This window comes from Notechis scutatus, chromosome 1 (genome assembly GCF_049901735.1).
Source record: "Notechis scutatus isolate UNSWTSFEM ecotype Mainland chromosome 1, rNotScu1.2, whole genome shotgun sequence".
NCBI classification, from domain to species: domain Eukaryota; kingdom Metazoa; phylum Chordata; class Lepidosauria; order Squamata; family Elapidae; genus Notechis; species Notechis scutatus.
The window spans coordinates 173,617,649-173,633,775 of NC_142009.1; the positions used below are offsets into that span (position 1 = coordinate 173,617,649).

The following is a 16,127-nucleotide window of genomic DNA, read 5'->3' on the forward strand; positions in this document are numbered from 1 at the left end:
TAGATTCTAGACAATGAAGGGAAATGTCAGAGAGCTTCACATTATTTTTAACAACTTAAGTTGGCAGGCAACACATTTGTGCTGTTATGTAATTAAGAATAAAAATAAGTGACAAGGTTTGGAAATCTAAAGTTATTTGCCATCTTGCTTATAGTGATTGCGCAGCAGTATTGAAAGTGATTGGTAAACAGGGTTCACCATGTCCAGCTGCAAACATCTAGCTGATAAATATTAGAGGGCAGCAAAGAGGTTGAACTATTGTGGTTCTTTAGTGGGATTAACTATTAACTATTGTGGGTTCTTTAGTGGGTTTTTGCGGCTCATGTATGACAAAGTTATCTTTAAGTAAGTTGCATGACTGATGTTGTAAAGATGAAATATATGCAATACCTACTGCTATATCATGATCTTTTTGAGTTCAGATCTTTATTCTTTTTCCATTTAAAAAAATTAAGTTCCCTTTTCTCTAAAAAGAATAAAACTGGATAGTATGCATAGAAATCACTTAGTTGACACAGGGAGCAGGTATATTTATTCCACTGCCCTATTCCATTGGTGATTTCATTGTAGTGACGCATTATTGCTGCTACCCATTTGCTGCTTCCTGTCTTGTTGCAGTGATTGTGTTTGAACAAAAAAAAAAAGATTAGTTGCAGGGTGTAATAGTATATACTGTTCAGTTTCTCTTCTGCATTTGTCCTTTTGAAGGAACTGTACCAAAACAATTCGGGAAATTTTGAAGTTAGAGGTAAAGTCTACTGATGTGACTGGATTTTCAAATGATAGTGTAATGGCTTTTATAAGTACATTTTTTAAAAATTCAAAGTTTGTGTTTGAAAAGAAAAAAAATAAATCAAAATTCTTAGAAAATTTAACATGTTAACTTTGTGGAACAGTAACTAAAATATTTTGCCATTTTGGAGAATAGAATTAAAGAACAATGAGCTCTGTATAAATATATCAGATAATTTAATATTAAATCTATAGTTTTAATTACAACAGAAATACTTGTTTACTGCTTGTGCTGATGAGTACTGGACACTACTAGCTCATTTATGTATGATATGTTTACATAAGTGCAAAGGTGGTATAATTTTTTTTATTTTCATTTTCTTCTGCTTTGAGTCAGTCTTGACTCCTGAACAAGTTCCTGCAGTTTTCTTGGCAAGATTTCAGAAGTGATTTGCCAGTGCCTTCTTCCTAAGGCTGGGACAAAGTGTCTGATCCAAGGTTACTCAGATGGCTTTGTGTCAAAAGCAGAACTAGAACTCGGGGTCTGCTGGGTACCAACCAGGTGCCTTATTATTTATTTATTTATTGAATTTATATTGCTGCCTATTCGCCCATGGTGACTCGAGGTGGCTTACAGAATGTAAAACCATATGTAAAATAAAAAACAATAAAAACTAACAAAAATAATCAAATAAATTAATAAAGTATAATATAACAAAATATGGAAAGAAAATAAATAAAAAATCACCCCCCAACTCCCACCCCCCCGCCCCGACGATAGCAGATCACACGAGCCATTTGATGGGCTCCATCCCGCTCTGGGTTCCCCAGGCCCACTGGCAGAACCAGGTCTTCAGTGCCTTCTGGAAGAGTATTAGAGAGTGGGACATTCTAATCTCTGGGAGAATGATGTTCCAGAGAGAGGGAGCCACCGCAGAGAAGGCCCTTCTTCTGGGTTCCACCAGGTGTATCTCCCTCAGGGATGGGACCCACAGCATTTCCTGCCTCCCTGCTCATGCTTAACAAGAATGTTAAAAATAAAAAAAAAATGTAATTCTTTCAAATTAGCTAATAGAAGAAAAATATTGTGAAGTGGGTCAGACAAGTTCTACTCAATAAAGGACTTTTTTGAAATAAGCAGCTTTGTTAAATGTTGGTCATATTTATTTTGTGATGCTCTGGCTAATTTCTAAGGGATGTGGTGGCTCAGTGGATAAGACACTGAGCTTGTCGATCAGAAAGGTTGGTAGTTCAGAAGTTTGGATCCCTAGCACCGCGTAACGGAGTGAGCTCCCGTTACTTGTCCCAGCTTCTGCCAACCTAGCAGTTCGAAAGTAGAAAAATAGGGACCACTTGGTGGGAAGGTAATAGCGTTATGTGCACCTTCGGTGTGGAGACGCCTTCAGACAGCGCTGACTCTGTGTTTACTGGAGATGAGCACCGCCCCCTAGATCCGGAAACGACTAGCACGTATGTGCGAGGGGAATCTTTACCATTACCTTAAGATAGGAACACTAAAACCAAGAGTTTAGTTACAATTACTGTGTTAATGTGAAGTTCAGAAAGCTCTGGTTGTAGCAGAAATAACTAAAGGCATAATTTGTGTGCAGCTCATATAAAGCTAAACAAATTTTTCTGACCACTCAGTTAACATGTCCTATTCTTCCTCTATTCCATCTTCCCAAGACAATGCGAGTTTGACACCCTGTTCTAGGCTACAACATTACTTAGTTTTGTACAAAAAATTGCATTATTGGTTTCAGTTATGAAGAATACTATAATTATAGTATATAAATATTACATAGTATTGTATTTAGCTCTTCAGTAATTCAGTAGACTATTAAAGACAGAAGTTTATCCTTTAACAAGAAATGTTTTTTTTTCTGCAGGAGATTCTGGTAATCTGGCAAGTCGTACAAATGATGATTTGTTTCTGGTGCTTTTTATATACATTATTTAAAATGGCTATACAATTTGTTGTTAGTTGTGAAATCATGTCTGACCCATCGCGGCCCCATGGACAATGTTCCTCCAGGCCTTCCTGTCCTCTACCATCCTCTGGATGGTAAAACCCTAAAAAAGGAAAACCTCTGCAGAAAGTACTGAAAATATTTCCCTAGCTGTAGATCCTCAGTAATGAATGAAGTCTTTGGCTAATGCTTATGGTGCTTAGTGATGATGTAGTCCTGCGATCATTCAAAGGCAAACGTGGGAAGGATCTCTGTAAAAGATTCTCAGTTAGTGTAAAGACAGATATTATAACAAAGTTAAAGTGTTTGTATAGCATTTGATAAGTCTTCTGTTATTCCTGTATGTTTTGTTCAGTTTTTGCAATTAGTTTAGGCCCCTTTAAAAATTCAGCAGGTAATAATTCCTTTATGGTGGAAAGGGTCCACAGTTTGATTGTAAAATAACAATGGCAAACATGAACTCATAAAATTGACCTTTGAAGAAATTATGACTTTGAAGTTCTTTTAAAAAAAGGAAGACATCTTTAAAGAGGTTGATACTTTTGATTAAGTTTATTTTATGCCAGTATTTTAAAATAAATGTACTAATTTTTAAACTCTTTTAAGTACTGTAGAGTAAGTAGATGCATAAGTTGATCATGGTTTAAACAAAAGTAAAGCCTGTACCACACTTACATAAAGCATGATAGTTTATGAATTACCAACCACAATAGGCACATTACAGTTAACAAATACAAACAAATAAAAAACTCCTATAATTTAGTGTCATAAGTAAATCTGCATCTTATATCTTATAAGAAGAAACTATAGTAGTTCAAACTACTAACAGCTTCATTGTTTCACAACATGTAGTAGAAACAGCAGAAGTGCTATTAATGTACTAATTTTTATTATACTGCATCTCTATCGCAAAGTTCATTTTTGGAGGCTTAGGTTGCTATTTTATAGATACTTTAAACAAACCCTTTGTTTTATGTATAGCTCAAAAAGCTGTGAATTTCTTCCATACTTCTGAGAGAGAATGTGTAAGCTTTGATCTAGCATGGGAAATAACATAGCATTAAGGAAAGTGATAACTTACAACACTACTAATTTTTGAATACAGATAGTCCTCTACTTATGACCGCAATTGAACCCAACATTTATGTGGCTAAGTGAGAAATTTGTTAAGTGAGTTTGTCCCATTTTATGACTTTTCTTGTCACATTTGTTAAGTGAATCGCTGCAGTTCTTAAATTAGTAACACGGTTGTTAAGTGAATCTGGTTTCCCTGTTGACTTTGCTTGTCAGAAGATCGCAAAAGGAGATCACATCACTCTGGGACACTGCAACCATCATAAACATGAGTCAGGTGCCAAGCATCCGAATGTAAATCATCTGACCATTTGGATGCTGCAGTGATCATAAGTGTGAAAAATGGTCATAAGTCACTTTTGTTCAGTGCTGCTGTAACTTTGAACAGTCTCTAAATGAACTGTTGTAACTGAAGGACTACCTGTATATTTTGTCTTATTGATTTTGCTTTATAATTTCTATTTGCATTTCCCTATTTCTTCATATTGGATTATCCACTTCAACTAATGCACTTAAGGATTTTTTTTTAAAGCTAGCCATTATGCTGTCAATACTTGTGGACCACTATTCACTTTTTATTTTTACACAGCTTTTGGTGCCATGTTTTTCTTTAAGAGGTTTCTGGGGATTATGCCCAAATATTAATATAAAAGAAGCATTATGAAAAGGTGCATGCTGTTCTTGCAATAATAACAGAGTTTCGGATGTTTGCTTCACTTGCTTTGTAAGTTTTCACTGTCTAGCCAAAGTGGACATCTGTCATATCCGTCTGAAATGAAAGGTGAATTTGTTACTCTGACAGATATTTGACAGCTATTCTGCTTTCTTTATAGATTACTGCTTATGCTGGAGCATTTATTATTTGTGGACCACTATACTTCACTTGATTCATAACACAGATCTGGATACCTGGATATATAAAACACTTATTTTAGAGGTAATCTCAAAGAGATCAAACATATTATATATTTCATTGTGTTTTTCTTTCAGTTTTAAAATAATTTTATTAATAGTATATTATTTTTTATGCTGCAATGTTAGCTACCAACAGTCATGAAATATTTTGTTTACATTATTCATACATACATGCCCATTTCTCTTTAATAATGTACAGAATGGCAGGCTTTCAGACTACTATCTTATTTTACTTGATCTTCAATATTAAACATTATCTGGCTAAATCTATTTTCAAGACAAAAAAAGGCTACATCATGTTGACTATCTAACTTTAATAGCCTTGACATTATACCTTCATGCAGGGCTGGGATCCAACTGGTATAACTACCGGTTCTGTTGCTCTGCCTCGCTCGCGCATGCGCGAGTTGCGTGAGTGCAATTTACAACCTGCTGAGCTGCCTGGACAGCTGAGCAGTGCTGCATGAGGGTGCACAGTGGTTGGAAAAGCCCTTTTTTCCTGCTTTTTCAACTGCAGCTATGCTGCACAAAGCAGCTGTGGTTGAAAATGCAGGAAATAAAGGACAGGTAAGAGCCAGGGCGGGCAGGTGGGCCAAAACAACAGCAGACATAGAACCCGTTTTATGTCTGCTGCTCTTCAGAACAACTGGATCTACAGAGGTGGACAGAACCGGTAGAATCCCACCCCTGCCTTCATGATATTTTATATGAAATTATGCAGCTATTTTGCTTCAGTTTATAAGTTTAAATTTGATCAATATCTGGACAGAGAACATAATATCATATACTACAATTCTATGATGGGAAAATTGTAGTATATAAATATGTTACATTAAAACTGTAGCTATTTTACAGTAATCTGAAGAGCATAATTTTACATTCACTTAAATAAAACAGCAATTTTATTCTATTTCTTCCCCATTTCTGTTAGGAGTTTCCCATAGAACCCTTGTCTTGGACAGACTCTGCTTTGGCAGGTCAGCAGTGTATCCATTTCACAAATATGTGGGTAACATGATACTTGACAAGTTTAATGTTTGGCTTTGTTCCATTATTGTTGTCTGAAGAAGAGCATTTCACTGTTCCTCTTGCTTTTGGCGAATCCTAAATCATCATTTTCATATGACCTACTTTGAAACTGATACCTAGGTGAGTTCTGTATTATAAATGGGTTCAGAGAGTGTTCCAACATTTCTACAAAGAGAAATTGGAGTGTAGATTGTGCTTCTCTTTTGAACATGCTTGCAGTCAATGCTGTCTTTTGAAAAATGTCTAAGGCCTACTGTTGCTGAATTCAAATGCCACTGTGAAAAGTTAGATATGTCCATAAGTTCTTTAAAGAGCTGTATATAATGAATGGCTTCTATATGAAGAACTGAAGAATAAAAGGACATATATGACATGTAGAATTTCTGAATATATTTTTTTGAGAACCAGAATTTGTCATGGCCAATGCAAACAGATTTGAGGGCCTGTAACTAATGAAATTGAAGAATCATAAATCTGTAGCCTGAAATACAGTGGAAGATTTTTATGGCTTTTGGTGCAAGCCCTTTGCAGGGAGAGGACTACAAAAGGAGACTGAGGATTCAGTAGGAATCCTCTCTTTCTCTCTTTTCCCCATCTGCAGCTATGTGAAGCTTTAGGAGACTAACAAGTACAGTATACAATTTTAAGATATGAAAAGGAGTGGCTGGAATTGGTTATTTATATCAGTGTACGTGTCTGAAAAAGAAACTGTACTATGATGGGGAAATTGGAGAAAAACCATCCATTTTTAGGTCCTTTTTAAAATAATTTTCTCAACAGATTTTATGTAACTGAGTAAATGAACTTGGGTGTGTAAAAATCCTTCTATCTGGAAATGAGAATAAATCTGGGGTAAAAGTATAAGTGTGAGAATCATAAAGCCTGCTGAGGCAATATTCAGCTGAATGTAAGTAGAGCTGACTCTGTTCTAGGAACTGATGAAAGATGGATTGGTAATTTGTCTTGTTTTGCGTTGGTTGAGTTATCGCTTAGTAGATGAGAGTGCTTCAGGTTTGGTGTTGGGTGACTACATAATGTTTCTAGGGAAACTGGTGGTGGGAACATCTAAAAAAGGTAAAGAAATCTGTTCTGAAGATGAACACTTAAAATTATTCTTGGATTGCATTGGGTTAATCTGTAAGTTGTTTCTTTTCTTTTGTATTTTGCTATGCCATCATACCTTATTTATTTTGTTCTGCTTTCCAGCATTACTATGCTTATCAACATGCTTGTATTAAATCTGGATATTTAGTTGATATCTAATCATCTGTACCATAAAGTTGGAAATAGTACTGAATTTGAACGTTTCTATTTAACTCAATGTAGCTACATCAAGTCACTTTGCATGCTATTGGGAGTGAGTAAATGGATTCATAACATAGAGTTATATAAAACTGTTTACACATCACCAATGAATTCCAATTGTGAAAGAAGAGTACCTCAAAATAAAGTAGTGGCTTGTTAATTTGATATCATTATAATATTATTAATCATGAGTTCATCAGAAATACAGTCCCATTTTATATATTTGAAGCAGGAGATATTTATTTATTTGTTTGTCAAACATGTACAAGATAACAAGTATAAGTATGAACATAAGCAAGAACAAAGGAAGTAAATACAGATAATAAATAAGTAAATACAGATAAATAATTGCCTCGTTGCGATTCGTGTGGCGAAGTGTAAATACTTCTCCACACTAATTGCGTCTGCAGATAATTGCCCAGCGACCCTCTTTAAGGTGAGCCTTATCCTCCTGGGGAAGGAGGAGATTGAGGTTGACCTCAAGGGATGCACTGAGGAATTTGCGGATTTTCTGGAAGACAAAATCGCTCAACTTTGTTCCCAGTTAGATGCTGGCATGGTTGCTGGTCCGGTGGAAGCTTCTGAGGCAGGTTCTTTCCCTGTTATCTGGGAACGGTTTGACTCTGTTGCTCCTGAGTAAGTGGACAGGATCCTAGGGAGTATGTGCGCAAGCACCTTGGCAACTCTAGAAATATTTTATGAGTTGACATGAGCTCAGCAACCTAAAGCATAGAGGGCGACCCATCAAGGAACGCATTCATGAATTCAGAAGAATCAGTGGGAAGCTACCCCTTTTGCCTGAGTGGAAGTTTGACTCGAGACTCATGATTTAATTGGGGTAACTGCTGGAAGCCTGACACACCTGTGTTTTAGACCCATGTCCCACTTGGCTTGTGAAAGCTTCCCAGGAGGTGACAGGCAGGTGGACTCTGGGGGTGATTAAGGAGGGGACAGTGCCCCAGAACTTTAAGGAGGCTGTGGTCCACCCCCTTCTTAAGAAGCCATCGCTGGAATCCACCTGGTTGAATAATTTCTGACCTATCTCCAATATTCCCTTTTTGGGAAAGGTTGTTGAGAAGTTGGTCGCATAGCAGCTCCAGAGGTTTCTGGATGAAATGGATTATCTCGACCCCTACCAATCAGGATTCAGGCCTGGAGTTGGGACAGAAATGGCATTGGTTGCACTTTTAGATGATCTCTGGCGGGAGCGGGATGAGAGTAGTGCGTGCATCCTTGCTCTACTTGACCTTTTGGCAGCTTTCAACACCGTTGACCATGGGATTCTCCTGGGATGGCTTCGGAGGATGGGAGTGGGAGGCTTTGTGCTGTTCTGGTTCACTTCCTTCCTCTGCAACTGCTCTTAGTCAGTGTTGATAAGAGGGGAGAGATCCAGCCCTCGCCCACTGCTTTATGGTTTACGGGATTCCGCAGGGCTTGGTACTCTCTCCACTCCTGTTCAACATTTATATGAAGCCAATGGGTGAGATCATCCGACACCATGAACTGAGGTATCACCAATATGCTGATGATACTCAGCTGTATCTCTTGGGCCATGCTGAGTTAAGTGTTGCTGTGTCCTCCCTCTCACAGTGCCTGGAGGCTGTTAGGGGCTGGATGGGGAGCAACAGGTTGAAACTAAATTCTTGCAAGACTGAGTGGCTCTGGGTTTGGGGTTCGTTGGCTCAGGGAGAATTCCCATTTTTGGTCTTGGATGGGATGGCACTACCCCAAACAGACCCTGTTCATAATCTAGTGGTTTTCCTGGACTCACAATTCCTACATGAAGATGGCGGCCGTGGCCAGGAGGGCCTTTGCACAACTGTGGGTTGTGCACCAATTATGCCCTTTACTGGACCAACGGTCCCTACTCACAGTCATTCATGCCCTAGACACTTCCCGTCTTGACTATTGCAACATGCTCTACATGGGGCTGCCCTTGAAGAACATCTGGAAGCTCCAGTTGGTGCAAAATGCAGCAGCCTGCATGGTTTTGTTCAAACCCCGATGTGCAGTTTCACCTCACCTCTCCTGCGGGAACTGCATTGGTTGCCAATTTGCTTCCAGGTGCAATTCAAAGTGCTGGTTGTCACCTTTAAAGCCCTTCATGGCTTGGGACCAGGTTATCTGAGGGAACGTCTCTTGCCAGTCACATCTACCTGACCCATTAGAGCGGGGAGGCAGAGAATGCTGTTTGTCCTATCCCTGAGGGAGATACACCTTGTGGGACCCAGAAGAAGGGCCTTCTCTGTGGTGGCTCCCTCTCTCTGGAACATCATTCCCCCAGAGATTAGAATGTCCCACTCTCTAATACTCTTCCGGAAGGCCCTGAAGACCTGGTTCTGCCAGCTGGCCTGGGAACCCAGACCAGGATGGAGCCCATCAAATGGCTCATGTGATCTGCTGTCATCGGGCAGGGGGTGGGAGTTAGGGGTGATTATTTTTTTTCAGATTTTGTTCTATTGTACTTTATTAATTTATTTGATTCTTTTTGTTAGTTTTTATTTTTTATTTTAAATATGGTTTTGCATTCTGTAAGCCACCTCGAGTCACCATGGGCGAATAGACCGCAATATAAACTAACTAACTAACTAACTAACTAAATAAATAAATAAATAAATAAATAAATAAATAGAGAAAATAAGACAGGGATGAGCTCACTGGTGCGCTTATGCACGCCCCCTTTTAGTACCTCATAAGAATGGGGTGAGGTACACGGGAAAGCAGTTTGAGGTTGAAGCTGTGAGGGTTTGAGGCTTTAACAACGGAGTCAGATAGGGCGTTCCAGTGTTGACCACTCTGTTGCTGAAGTATTTTCTGCAATCGAATTTGGAGCGGTTTACCTTGAATTTATATTGGCTGTTTGCCCGTGTATTATTGTGATTGAAGCTGAAGAAGTCGTTGACAGGCAAGTTGGTATAGAAGACAATTTTGTGAACTATGCTTAGTTCGGACCACAGGCGGTGCAGTTCCAGATTGTCCAGGCCCAAAATTTCAAGCCTGGAGGCATTGGGAATTCTATTGTGAGTGGAGGAGTGGAGTACTTTTCTCGAGAAATACCTCTGAACCTGCTCAATTCTGTTAATGTCCAATATACAGTGCAGGTTCCAGGTGGACAAGCTGTATTCAAGAATTGGTCTGGCAAAGGTTTTGTATGCCCTAGTTAACAATTCAATGTTGCCGGAGAAAAAGCTTCGCAAACTAAGGTTAACAATTCTTAAAGCCTTTTTGGCAATGCTGTTACAGTGAGCTCTGGGGTTTGCGATAAGTACTCCTAGGTCCTTGACAGAGTGAGGGTCATCTACGAGATCGCTTCCGCCTAACTTGTATTTGGTGTTCTGATTTTTTTTGCCAATGTGTAGGACAGAGATATTTAGATGTTGTTGTATTTAATGTGAAATATGCTATTGCAAATCAATTAATAGGATCCTCTCCCCTCTTTTTTGTATAGAACAGTTTTTTCTAACTTGGAGCCTTCCAAATGTTTTCGGTTGCAACTCCCATCATCCCTAGCAATAGGGTGGAGTTCAGGTTAGGGAAAGCTGATGTAGATAATAATCAAACAGAAGCTTCTGTAATAGTTATTATCTTATATGAACAAGACATGATAGAATAGATATACTAATTATGGATCTCTGTAGTTATTTTAATTTCAATTACATTGTGTCATGCCCCTGTTGGAATCTGATTCCAAGGGAGAGGTGGAACAGCTGACAGGGAGTGGAAGTGTGATTCCGGTGGCTGTGGAGGAAACTGGGGAAGGGCACAGTCTGGCTGGGCATTCAGAGGAAGACCTAGGCCCACCCCTCTTCATCCTAGGGCACGCAGGGAGGAACGGATAAGGGAGCAACGTGGGTTATGGGGGAGAAAAAGGCCCTGATTCCCTTAATTAAATGCAGCTGGGAAAACAGGATAAAGTGCTCCTTTGCTGGAAGCAAAGCGTGAATTATTTTGGTTTGTCAAGTCTTATCTGAGTTCTGGCATCCTCCCAACTGTGTGTGCTTTGTTATCTTTTGAAGTCTTCAATTCCTTATCCTGTCCTATCTCATTAATTGCTGCAGCATGGTTTGTGTTGATTTTTATTTATAATTTATATGTACTTTGGGTTCTGACGGAATTTCTTCCCTTTAAAAACTGTTCTTAGGAGAGTTTTTTGTCCAGCAGATGATAATTGGACACTGGGGGCCAAGTTGGAGGTATTAAAGGAACTTTACCTATTTTTGTGACTTTATTGCTTTTGTTCCATGCCCTGGGTCATCATACATTGTGGCATTTCCCTTCTGTCCAGTAGCTGTTCAAATTTTTTAAAACAAAAAATTCTTGTTTTTAAAAATGTTTTAAAACAAAAAAATCTTACTTTAAAATAAAATGTTAGAGGCATTCAATATAAATTCTGTACATACGGGATGCTGCTTACAATTACCATTACCTTTTGTCATTTATTATTTATAAGACAGTATTCTATGTCTTGGAGTGACTGGTGACACAATGGGACCTATCATATTCAGACATCTTTTCCTGTACATATTTTGTGATATTTAAATGACAAGGTAAGAAGGCAAAGAATGACTATTCTAGCTGGACTTATTCACAGAGCTATATATCATTACAGTGTTCCATATTGCTTGCATAAATGAGAATGATGCTTTATCATATTGCTGTTCCTAAAATAGGATATATTAGGACAACCTTCTCCAATTTAGTACTTCCAGATGTTTTTAAACTTTTATAATCTCTTGATGAACAACGTTGTTTGCTGTGTTGTATGAAGATGATAGAAGTTGCAGTCCAGCATATCTGGTTGATTCTGATTGAGGAAATCAGCGTTTTTTTTCAATCTGTAAGATACCCATAAAAATCAATAGCTAATAAGAAGAAAAAGTCAACAGACCAGTTTTATTTTTAAAGCTTAACCTATATATTCATATATTGTATTATTGGTGGAAACTTCATATAAGAGAGAAAAATTGGCATTCATGTACAAAATGTATCCACATTGCTTTGAGCAGAACCCAGTAAATGAATGACTCATTATCTAGCTGTAGTATATTATTAGCTAAATGTTTTGATAGAGGCCCTTTATAGGTGGCAAATGAATGGGAACAATTTCAAACAGGTTCGGCTTTCAAATACATTGGAATTGTTTTTCATGCTGCTGGGTCATGGAAGCCCCAATTTTAATCACTAGAAGAGAAGGTCAAAAAACAGTAGCCATCAACCTACATTTTAAAAAGCTATAAGGTAATCATATATCTGATAAAGTAAAAGTACTTGAGGCTAGAGTAGTAACAGCTGTGTTATGGCTTCTAAATATGTGCATATGAGAATTTAGAACCACGAGAAGATGTTCAGTCAAGCTTCTCAAGGAACTTGTTTTGGTTCCTTGTTCTGCCTCAAATTAACGTTAGAATGATTCCAATTAAAATTAATATTTCGGTAGCCTATGTTACTTACTGGCTCAGACTAATTCAAACTGCCTTGTGTATTTGGCTCTTCAAAAATACATTCCAGCCGTTTTGATGGAAATTTCTTGGTGACCGTAAGCCATTGCGGCTTTCAATGGAATTTCATCAGACCTAAGTTTTTTCAAACAATGTACCTTACAAAACAATCTTAGCCAGATGCTATCATAGGTTATCCCAGTGAATTTGGGAAAAAGTATTGTACCTGCTCATTCTTATATAATGTTGCTCATAAGAACTCTAGAAAAGCTTTTACATTTGCCCATTGTAATGCCCTCCATTCTATCTTTTGGAAGGAAGATTCTGTAAGATGTCTAAAGAACAATTATGTCTTTGTGATGAGGTGGAAATTGAAACTTGTGTTTCTGCACTTCATTTTTTATAGGGACCTGCAATATTTCCCCATTGATAATGTAATATCTAAGCAGGTTTATCATAGTGCCACCATGACAGCATTTCTTTTTGTATTTGCTAATATATCAACAGTATAAACAGCTTCACTAATGTAATTTCAGTTTACACAACTATTGTTTTGTAAGCGGATAACCTGTGAATAGGGACATATTAGATTAAAGAGATTTTCATTTTCTGCCCGATAAAGAATATGTTGGATGTTTTAAAAATTAAATTATCCTCAGTTATTTGTTAATACAAACTAGCCTCATAAATTAAAAGGGAAAACTTACTTTCTTTTGATTATTAGTTTTTAATGCTACAGATGTGGAGGTTTTATTTCCCATTATACTTTTATTTTCCATTCATCTCAGTTATGAAAATTTTTGAGAGATTTAATTTTCCATTATTTTTCAGTAGAAACTACATTTATATATCACTGATATAAATTTTGAAATAATTTAATACAGTCTATAACTAAATATAAATACCGTGTTTCTCCAACAATACGGCCTCCACCAATAGGAAGCCCCACCATGTTTTATTGGCATAAAATCAAATTAAGCCCCTCCCCCCAAATTAAGCCCCATATTAAACATGCGAAATGGGGGGGGGAGAGCGGGGGGGGGGGGCTTGCCGTTAGTAAGTACTTTTGTTGCATGCCCGGATATGGTGCTGCCTGCGTTGGTGGGGCACTTCATATTGGGAGACCTTCCACCGTTGCTTCTCCCTTCTCCCTTGCTGCCCCTTCTCCCTTGCTGCCGCGGCGTTTGGCGCAGCCACGTGCGGCCAGTCAGGGCTCCTCCCTGCAACCGGAGCCCTGAGGAGACACTTGGCTTCAGGCGCTCCGTCTTCCCTTTGCTTTCGAAGGTAAAGTGAATTATTTTACAAAGCCTCCCTGCCCGAGAGGGCAGCCCAACCCACGTGGAGAGGCTAATTTCCGGGGCCTCTTCCGTTCCTCCCGACCTCCCTACGCTGCGCGCCTCTGACGCGCCGCTCCCTTTAGCCCAGCGAGCTCTTCCACCTCAAAGAAAGGCCAGGCGGGTGGCTGCGGAGCAGCAGCAGCGGGTCTGAGCTGCTCGCAGCGGAAACAGCCACCACCCGTAGCCCGACGCGGGAGAACGAGCGAGGTTAGCGGCCGCCAGCCCGGGCGAGATTTGGGAACGAGGGGCAGGAGGAGGCACGCACACACCCGCGGCTCACTTTCCCAGCTTTGCCCAGCCCTTACAGCTCTGGCGCGGCCCTGGCGGGCAGCGAGCGCCTCCCCGCCGGACCCTCCGCTCATCCTGCCAGGGCCGCGCCATAGCCGTAAGGGCTGGGCAAAGCTGGGAAAGTGAGCGCGGTGTGTGCACGCTCCTCCTGCCCCTCGTTCCCAAATCTCACCCGGGCTGGCGGCGCTAACCTCGCCGTTCTCCCAGCGTCGGCTACGGGTGGTGGCTGTTTCGCTGCGAGCAGCTCAGACTCCGCTGCTGCTGCTCCGCAGCCACCCGCCTGGCCTTTCTTTGAGGTGGAAGAGCTCGCTGGGCTGAAGGAGCGGCGCGTCAGAGGCGCGCAGTGTAGGGAGGTCGGGAGGAACGGAAGAGGCCCCGGGAGATTAGCCTCCCACGTGGTGGGCTGCCCTCTCGGGCAGGGGAGACTTTGTAAAATAATTCGCTTTACCTTCAAAGCAAAGGGAAGACGGGAGCGCCAGCCAAGTGTCTCCTCAGGGCTCCGGTTGCAGGGAGGAGCCCTGACTGGCCGCACGTGGCTGCGCCAAATGCCACGGCAGCAAGGGAGAAGGGAAAGCAACGGTGGGCCGAACCCGAAGGTCTCCCGAATATCCAAGCTGTCGCCGCCCGCCCACCCACCCGAGGATGCAAGGGGGAGAATTAAGTCACCTCGAAAAGACGTCCTAGCCGTTTTTGGGTCAAAAAAAAAGGCCCGGCCTTATTATGTGAGAAACACGGTAATACAAATATAGTACATAGTATATATTATCTTTCTTGAATAAGTGCACAAATTTATCTTCAGTGCTAAATTTTCAAGTAAATAAAAGCTTTAAGGCAGTGATTATCAATGTTTCACACCTCTATTAAGCTATAAGATACATTGTTCTGCCTTGAATATTTCATGAAAACCTGCATAAAGCCCATAGGTGCAAATAATGTCCATTGAACAGAGTAGAATTTATAAAAAACATAGACTGAGCTTATGTTTGCTTAAAGTCCGTTTACTTAAATGTATCCTTGCATCATACTAAAAGATCACTTGTTTGTATGCAGTTGTATTGACAATCAGCATGTATTTATGATGGTTGTAGTCAGTGGTGATATTCTACCAGTTCTGCCCAGTTCTGGTGAGCCAGTAGCCGTGATGAGCAGTGGAGACGGAACCGGTTCTCTCCACCGCTCTGCTGTTGGGCCCACCCGGGCTCCCATACACACCTTTATCCACTGAATTTGAAGCGCAGCTGCTTTGCGTGGCACAGCAGAGTGCTGCGCAGCAGCTGCTGGAGCGACTGGGATCGTGCAGGCTTGCAGGAGGCGAGTTAGAATGCCACTGCGCCTGTGCAAAGTGCACATTTGGCGTGTGCGTGCATGCAAAGGGTGTGCATGCGCAAAGCGCACCCACCAAGGCATGCCCACCGAAGCGGTGGCAAAAATAATTGAATCCCACCACTGGTTGTAGTGTCCTGGGATCGTGTGATCACCATTTGCGATCTTCCCAGATGGCTTCTGACAAGCAAAGTCAATGGGGGAGGCAAGATTCACTTAACAACTCTAGTAAATTTGCTTAATAACCATGGCAAAAGAGGTCGTAAAATTGGGCTTGACTCACTTAACCGTTGTTAGTCACAGACATTCTCGTCCCAATTGTGATCATAAGTTGAGAACTACCTGTACATGCCAACTGGTATTTAGTTGTACTTTTATACTAACATGGAAAAATTTAAATGGCAATTTGACACTGATTGTAAAATATATTTTTTCACTGTGTTTGGAATAGGAAATTAAAATGTACTTCTTAGCTTTATGACAAATCAATATTCTGTGTTATCTTAGGTGTTCAGTAATGGGATTTCAGTCTCTAATGAATGCTACACCTCAACATCATTGGAATATAGGCCTCTTCTCTAAAGCACAGTTGAGTACAAATGTTACCAAGTGCTGATGCTTCCGTAGTATATGTGCTGGTTGAGAACAGAAGAGTACTACTAGTTCTAGCTTCACTGAAGCTGTAAGGGATGCTGATAAAATATAAAGTTAAGCAG

At 40.1% G+C, this 16,127-nt stretch overlaps 1 protein-coding gene across 17 annotated transcripts in view; it reads left to right on the forward strand.

Moving 5' to 3' along the window:
- Nucleotides 1-16,127, forward strand: part of HYCC2 (hyccin PI4KA lipid kinase complex subunit 2) — a 66,234-nt gene that overhangs the window by 7,071 nt on the left and 43,036 nt on the right. For 3 of the 17 annotated variants that reach the window (XM_087949955.1, XM_087949968.1, XM_087949888.1), the window contains exons 2-5: nt 4,610-4,713; nt 5,623-5,668; nt 11,476-11,572; nt 12,139-12,263. The exons of 3 other annotated variants lie outside the window; for them this stretch is intronic. The gene's annotated coding sequence lies outside the window, so the exon portion shown is untranslated. Of the gene's footprint in view, nt 1-4,609; nt 4,714-5,622; nt 5,841-11,475; nt 11,573-12,138; nt 12,264-16,127 lie in introns of those variants that run through there. 11 more of the 17 variants (XM_087949960.1, XM_087949980.1, XM_087949873.1 and 8 more) reach the window with 8 other exon arrangements.